Source organism: Bos grunniens, chromosome 12 (assembly GCF_055505025.1).
Source record: "Bos grunniens cultivar Pamir isolate PY7600 chromosome 12, Bosgru_T2T1.0, whole genome shotgun sequence".
NCBI classification, from domain to species: domain Eukaryota; kingdom Metazoa; phylum Chordata; class Mammalia; order Artiodactyla; family Bovidae; genus Bos; species Bos grunniens.
In genome coordinates this window covers 28,717,914-28,725,682 of record NC_141176.1, presented here as the reverse complement: position 1 = coordinate 28,725,682, position 7,769 = coordinate 28,717,914, and the positions used below count along the sequence as shown (strand labels likewise).

Genomic DNA, 7,769 nt, shown 5'->3' with positions numbered 1-7,769 from the left:
TTCACATTACATACATGGTTCATATTTCTTTTGGACAGTGTGGATTTACAGTGTAAATAAGCGCAATTTGCTCTCATTAACCAGGATCAGGCCCATTGACTTCACACACTGCTGAGTGCTAACCTTGGATAAGAGTGAACAGTTTTTGCTTTGACTGTTCTGCCCAGTGCATCAGGAATTCTCAGTCAGCAGCTCAGAACCTCAATTATAATGGTGACCTATGCTACTTAACTCCAAGGAGATCTGGAAGACTCTACAAGTCTGTAGATAACACATATATACACATATTCCCAAAGATCCCAGAGATTTCTTCAGAATAAAAGAAGTTAAGACTTTCAGTTTAATGTCTGTATCAGAGATCAGGAGTACCATTGGTTACTAGGTAGGTAAAAGATGCTTCAAGACTTAACCAAATGAGCTTAACAAGATGAGACCTCTAAGATAGTGTTTAAAAAGAAAGTCAGCAGGAAACTGTCTTGGCTTAAACGTTTGCTGGCTTTGGCATTTGAGCTGTACTGTAGGCAAAGTCACCTTGGAACCCTTAACATTATTTCCCTTTGTGGCATCCTTTCCCTTCTAGCTCTTCTCCCTGTGTGGAAATCACACTGCCTTTGTCCTCCTTGTCTCTTTTATCTGCCAATCCCTATGGAAAGGAAAATAATCTTTTAGTGGAGTGTTAGTGGAAAGCTGATAGAAGCATGGGCCGACAGGTGCCACTTTCAATTATATTGCTCCTGATAAATTACAACTTGGTTATTTTTTGGACTTCATTTTTATTAGATCAGCTGTAAGTGTACAGGAAATCCAGAGGAAGGTACAGAGATTTCCCATTTATACCCTGCTGCCATATTTGGTTGTTTTTTTAAAAAGCCTTTAACACAGAAATTTATTTTTCTTTTAACACCAACTTTTCAAAATTTCCCAAAGTGTTGCTTTAAATGAAAGTTTATATTACTAATTTCTTCAAATCTATTGGCTGTTGCATAAAACAGTTTCGTTAGCAACTATGCTTCATTGAGGCCTTTAAAGTTATTTTTTCCTCTCTCCATCCTAATAGTAATCGATAGATCAACTTTAACATACCACCTTACAGCTGAAGGCGGAAGGAACGGCACCTTCTGGAAGGGGTCCGGTGATCTTCAGATTATTTCTCCAATAACAATTGTCATAGGACGAATGAATGGAATGCTTTGTTACAGATGTAATTATTATGTTCCTCCCTCCTCCCGCTTCCTAAACAATACCTGAAAATGGGGAAGCTGTGGGGTTAAAGACATAACATACATAGTGGATAAAAAAGCTATTTTATGACATTTTGAGATGACTACGTCATCTCAAAAAGTAAAGGAGCAAAGTACTTAACCCCAATTTTATTTACTTAGCACAACATTCGTACTGAATTTCACTGTTTTGAAAAATTTCCAACTTTTATCCATAAAGCTAGAAATATATAACAATTTGTGTGGTTTTGGGGAAAAGTCAAGAAAGTCTTAAGAGGCAGAGAAAGCATTGACAGCTGCGGGTCTTGCAGCGGCGGCGTGCCCGTGTGGCTGCGTGCGCGCGCGACGAGCTGGGCGGGGCGGAGCGGCGGCGGGGACGCGCTCCGGGCGGGGCGGGGCGGGGCACAGGGGAGGCGGGCGGGCCAGCGGGGGCGCGCGTGCGCGCGCGCGGGGCCGGCGGGTCGGTAGGGGGCGCTGCGCACCAACGCGGCGCTCTGCCTGCCCCCGGGTGCTGTCCGCGGCGGTTCGATTGGAGCAGCCGCCGAAGAGCGCTTGGCGCCATTTTGAAGCGGAGAGGAGGAGGAACGGCCGGGCTGGCTGCGGAAGGGGAGGGGGGGAGGAGGCGATTGGATGCGGCGGCAGCGGCGGCGGATCCCGGAGAGCGGCGGAGTGAGAGGAGTAGCGAGTCGGGAACCCGGAGGTAGGAAACAATTCAGTTAACGGGAAGAGAAAACCTCTCTCTTCTCCAGTCGCCGCGCTCCATTTTTTTCAGCGCCCGCCGCCGCGGCTGTGTCTTGGCGGGGCTCAAAGCGGCGCCCGCCTGGCAGCCGCGACTCGCCTCCCGGCATCGGGGGCTGCAGCCGCCGGCTGCGCGGCGGCGGCGGCGGCGGCGCCGGGAGGAGCGGGGCGCGGGCCGGGGGCGTGGGCCGGGGCTGCCCGGTGGGGGTGGGGAGGGCCCCGGGGCGGGCGCGCTCCCTCCACGCCGCGGGCTCCAGCCGCCGCCGACTAGAAATTAAACTTGCCGCCCTGGCCGGGCCGGGGCGCCAGCGGCGGCGAGGGCGGCGGGGCGGTGACCTTGCGCGCGGCCGGGGGTCCGCGCCGGTCGCCCGCGCCCCGCCGCCTCCCCTCCCCTCCCCCCCGCGCCCGGCCGGCCGGCCGGCGGGCGGGCGGCTGTTTCCCGGGCGGCAGGCGGGCGGCGCGGCGCTCCTGTTGAATCCTTCTCGGGCGGGCGGGTTTTCCATCCCCCCTTCCGGGCGAGGGGCGGGGAGCGCGGGTCCCGGCTGGACCCCGAGCGCTGTGCGGGCCTCGGCGCCCTGGACCCCGCCGCCGGGTCCCCCGCGCCGCGCAGCTCCTCTGCTCCGGGCGGCGACCGTGGGCCGACCGAGTGACATTTTCGTACAGTTACTTGCCGGCGTCCGGAGGTATAAAGCGCGCCCGCCGCGCCTCCCGCAGCTGGTGCAGGGGGCACCCGAGGACCCGGTTTGAGAAGGAGTCCTTCCCCGGGGGTGAGTTTCCTTTAGGAAGCCTCCGAGTCGGAACGACCCGTGCCAGCCCTGTGCGGCTGTAGGAGTTGACGTTCGTGCCGTCTCTTGTCTGGGTGACAACCTGAAAAGTTTCTGATCGGGAGAAGGATTTGGTGTGTGGTTCTCTAGCTGTTGGCTGCCTTTTGGTATATGCGTTAAAGCTGCGCTCAGCAGCCGTCCAGGTATTCGAGGCAAATGAATCTGAACCCTGAATCCCGGCACCTCCTCGTCTTCAGAGTTGCCCCTTCCTGCGTTCCATTTGTGTTCTGTGTAATCTCGGGGTAGGGTTTGGAAGAGCAGGTCCCTAACCAGTTAACACACGTTTTAGGCATCTTAGCCAACCCCCAAAGGGAACCCTGTATCTCATTTTGGAGAACGTGCCTTGAACGCTCTTCTCACACTTGTGTTATGGAATGATGGATGGGCAGTTCTGTCCTGAACGACCCTATAAACCCTGTTTAGTAAACCATTTCGGAAACTTTGGATGTAGCCTTTAGACGGTGGGTCTGCGGTCTTGAGTGAGTTGGGGGTCTTCTGCTGTTTTCCTAATCTTTAAAAATTCAAGTGTGTTTATATATGAGACGAGCTGTAAATAAGTCATAATTATTTAAAACTTGAATGGCAGTGTAATCATTGTTCTCAACACATGTAGGTGAAGTTTCAAGATAGAGCATTTTCCTTACTCATGTATGTGAGTGAGTGAGTGAAGTCGCTCAGTCGTGTTCGACTCTTTGCGACCCCATGGACTGTAGGAGCCTACCATGCTCCTCTGTCAAAGGGGTTTTCCAGGCAAGAGTACTGGAGTGCGTTGCCGTTTCCTTCTCCAGAGGATCCTACTCACGTATGGAGTGGTCAAATAAAATGGTTAAAAACATAAAAATGGTATTAAGTGAAAAAAAGGGGGGCTAGAAAGGACACTTATTTAGGTTGTACGTATGTCAGAGATGTTAGCAGTTTTAGGGACAATAAAATGAGCATTCTTACGGTGTATGCAGGTCAGTTTGTGAAACAATTAATTTGGTATCGTCTGGTGATAGCAGAAAACTTAGTTAAAATTTGTAGCGATTTATAGGTGAAAGTTTCAACATGGAACTTTTTATGTTGAGGTAGATTTATTCTGAAAAACTTAACTAAAAAATATCCCCTTGAATTAGAGCATTATTCTTTCAAAATAAATTTACAAATGTATGTGGAAGAGTGCACTTTAGACATTCTTTGATTACTGGAGTAGTTTGTTTGTTTGTTTTTGGCCTTTTTTGATCATTAAAAAAATTATCCTCAGTGTTTTACTTAAACATGTATTTTAAATGACAAGGTAATGTTTGCAGATTCTTTACCATTTGAGCCACCAGGGAAGCCCTAGTGTTTGTATTGGCCTTTGTTTTTTCGTAAAGAACTTTTGTGCCCTTTCTTTGTTGTTGTTGTTGCCCTTTCTTATTTTCTCCTTTCTTGTTGAGGTTGATTCTGTTTGTATTAACTTTATTTTTTACAGCAGCTGTCACTTTCATTCTTGTCTGGTTATGCCCCCGCCCCCCCCCCCCCACCTCAAGAATTAGAGGTAATGTGATGTTGAACATGATTCATATTGTCGTGGAATGTTTTTTACTAAGGTTATTTGACAAGCACTTCTATTGAATTAGCTGTTGATTAAAAGTTTAAATTTTTAATTTATTTAAAAATTATTTTTCATCTTTAACTGTCACAGAGAGTTACATTTTGCGGATCAGGCTTTGTCAATAATTTGTTAAGCCTAAAATAAAGTGATACTCTATAATAGACAGGGCTTGCTCTGGTGAAGAGGGCAAAACTTTGTGCAGAGGGGAATATTTTGGGAGATTGTGTTCTTTCTGCTTCTTTTTCTTGAAGATTAGGATTGTCCTGTCTTCCTCAGTGCTCCTTTTTTTTTTTTTTTTAAACCAGGGATGCCTAGAACTAACAGGAGAGCTCACGGTGGTTTGACTGGGATGACAAGTACTGTGTATAATTTGTATTAAAAAAGAATAAATTTGTATTTCCTTTGTTAGTGTTAGCAGGCTATAAGGAAACTTAGATCTCCAATCATCATATGCATGAGAAATTAAGTTCAGATTGTATTTCGATTGATTTATCCAAAGTCACAGTCATATTCTTATGATGGAATTGAGACAGCCTCTAGATCTCTTGGAGGCTTAGAGGCATCCACATGGCCTGTATTGTTTTATTCAGGACTTAAGCAACATGTACACTTATTGCCAGACAGCGTAGTATTCTCTATTCCCTTCTCCCTTTTTCATTCATTCAACCAAGAAATAAAGTTTGGAGGTTAACCATCTGTTTGAGAGTCTGGTTTTAATAATTTGTATCCAGGATTCAGTCCACTTAAATTGTCTCAGAAGATAACCTCTTGCATGTCTCTGTCTTCTGTAGTTGCTTGATCTTTTTATTGTGTTACAATGCTTGACAAATAAATGCCTTACAAAAGGCATTTATTTATTCTTAGTTAAACTTATAAGCCAGAGTAACTTGGAAGTTAGTGTTGAACTTTATTTTGTTGTAAGATGTATGTATACATGAGTGTGTATTTTTTCACTTTTAAACTCAATTTGCTACACAAGTCATTTGTCACTTCCAATTACAGTAGGTGTTTGGAGAAAATTGTATTTGGTTTTTAGTATTCCTGTTTGGGAATGTTAAAAAGTCCAAAAATCCTTAGTCCAAAAATAAACCCAGTAATTTTTTTGAGAGTGTATTTACTTGTTACGCTTATTTAAGAAGCTGCCAAATTGTTCAAAATTTTGTCTCCTTAGAGTGTAGAGGTCAGCTTTTCCTCACACTACACTGTCATGAACCACCTGGTTATAATCATTTTCCCCAATAGTTGAAAAAGGTTTTATAACCCTTTCTTACTAATTAGTTCAATTAAGGATAAGTTTGCTTTAATTGTTTCAGTTGGTAGGGGTGATCATACACAGTGAGAAAAACATGAAGATTAAGCTCAGATTAGTTAAATTTAGTTTAAAAAATAAATCTTATAGCCATAACTCTGAGATACTTAAAAATATACATTATAGTTACAGTGCCCTAACTCTAGGTGGCTCAGCGGTGAAGAAGCCTCCTGCCAGTGCAGGAGACCTGGGTTTGACCCCTGGGTGGGAAAGATCCCTGGGAGGAGGTAATGGCAACCCACTCCAGTATTGCCTGGAAAATCCGATGGACAGAGGATCATGGCAGGCTACAGAACATAGGGTTGCAAAAAGTTGGACATGACTGAGCACATCAGTAGTAAGCAATTATTAGAATACTTGGTTTAGCAGTGTAAAGTTTACAAGTTAGCTCAGAGGAGTGGAGGAAAGACTGATAAGCAGGAAGCTAATATGAGGCATTGTTAAAGGCCCATAATCTAGAAGTACTCTACTGACTTTCCTCTCTTTGACAGAGAGTGCTCTGACCTGATTCAGTTTAATGAACAAATATTAAGCTTCATGTATCCATTGTACCAGGGATGACGCAACCAACAAGACTGAGGCTCTGCTCTGTAGAAGTTTAGGGTGGTGGTTGGCCACTTGCACCAAGGCCGTGAGAGCTGAGGAGAACCAGAGTAGGACCCCTGTTGTTAAGTGATTCTGTGAGGGGCAGGCTCTCCTCCCTCTGCAGTGGCAGCTGAAGTTGCTCTTCTTTATGTGGGAGAGCGAAGGAGGAGACATTATAACCACAAGCATTGTCTCTAGGCGGGAATGGTTAGGCGGCCCAAAAGGAGACAAGTCTGTGGTTCCCTGGGCAGGGTAGGGATTCTTTTTCTCTTTCATCTCTCAGATTGTTGTAGAGAGGTAAGTGAAGAGATTTTAAAGAAAGTCCCAGATACTTATCCAAAATGTATTTACAAAATACATCCCTAAGTAGTTGAAATTCCATCAGGCAATTTCAGTTAGCCTTCAAATATTGGGATGGGAGTTGGGTGTGTGTGTGTGGAGAGTTGGTAGTGAGAGTAATTGTTAAGGTTGAGAAGGAGGAAAGAAGTACTTTAAAGAATCGTGGATTTTAAGCTAAAAGTTACACATGTATATGATAAAATTCTTATGGTACACAAAGGTAAAAATAAAAGCTACTTTACAGTTTCCCCCTAAAAGGTAATCCATTGTTAGCAGTTTTCAGAAAGTTTACTTTTCAAAATATTTATACAGAAAAGTATTATACCTTACTTGTTGTTGTTATAAAAAACTATCTTGTTTACTTCTTCCTGCAGTTTACTTTTTTTCTGTAGTTAATATCACATAGCTCTTCTCATATTGGCACATATAGATCAACATAATTTAAAAATAATTAGAGTATTATATGCATATATCACTATATTCTGACTTTTTTGGAGTGGTATTTAGGATGTAATTGTTTATACAAACCAACAGTATATGACTATGCCTGTTACATGTTTGCTAACATTGGGCTTTATTAAGCTATATTTTTTGCTGATTTAATTTGAGAGGTTTGTACCTTGTTTTTAAAAGGGCTTCCCTGATGTGGGTAAAGAATCCACCTCCAATGCAGGAGACAAGACATAGGAGACGTGGGTTAGATCCCTGGGTGGGGAAGATCTCCTGGAATAGGAAATGGCAACCCACTCCAGTATTCTTGCCTGAAAAACCATTAGGACAAAGGAGCCCAGTGGGCTACAATCCAAAGGGTTGCAAAGAGTTGGACAAAACTGAGCAGCTCTGCATGCCCGAACCTTGTTTCGGGTTTGCATTTTGCTGATTATGAGGATGGTGATAAAATTCGTACACTTATTGGGCAGCGGTTATTTGCAGCACATACTTTAGATTGAGTAGGTTAATTATCTGGATGCCCCCCTTTCTCCATAAAATGGTTTGAGGGAGATGGAATTTGCCAAGAGGAATAAGATTTCAGAACCCATGGGGAATAATGCCCTGAATGGAGAGGCTACAGTGTTGGGCTGTGAACGGTAACCAAAGGTTAACATGAGGTTATTGAGAACCCTTAACTTGTTCTTAACAGAACATTATATAAAGGCAGGAATGGAGATTTGAGAGTC

At 44.5% G+C, this 7,769-nt stretch overlaps 1 protein-coding gene across 8 annotated transcripts in view; it reads left to right on the top strand.

Moving 5' to 3' along the window:
- Nucleotides 1–1,876: 1,876 nt before the first annotated feature.
- The window catches only part of PDS5B (PDS5 cohesin associated factor B), a 185,508-nt gene continuing 179,615 nt past the window's right edge, over nt 1,877–7,769 (top strand). For 6 of the 8 annotated variants that reach the window (XM_086329422.1, XM_086329419.1, XM_086329418.1 and 3 more), the window contains exon 1: nt 1,877–1,920. The gene's annotated coding sequence lies outside the window, so the exon portion shown is untranslated. Of the gene's footprint in view, nt 1,921–2,520; nt 2,726–7,769 lie in introns of those variants that run through there. The other 2 variants (XM_086329421.1, XM_086329415.1) reach the window with 2 other exon arrangements.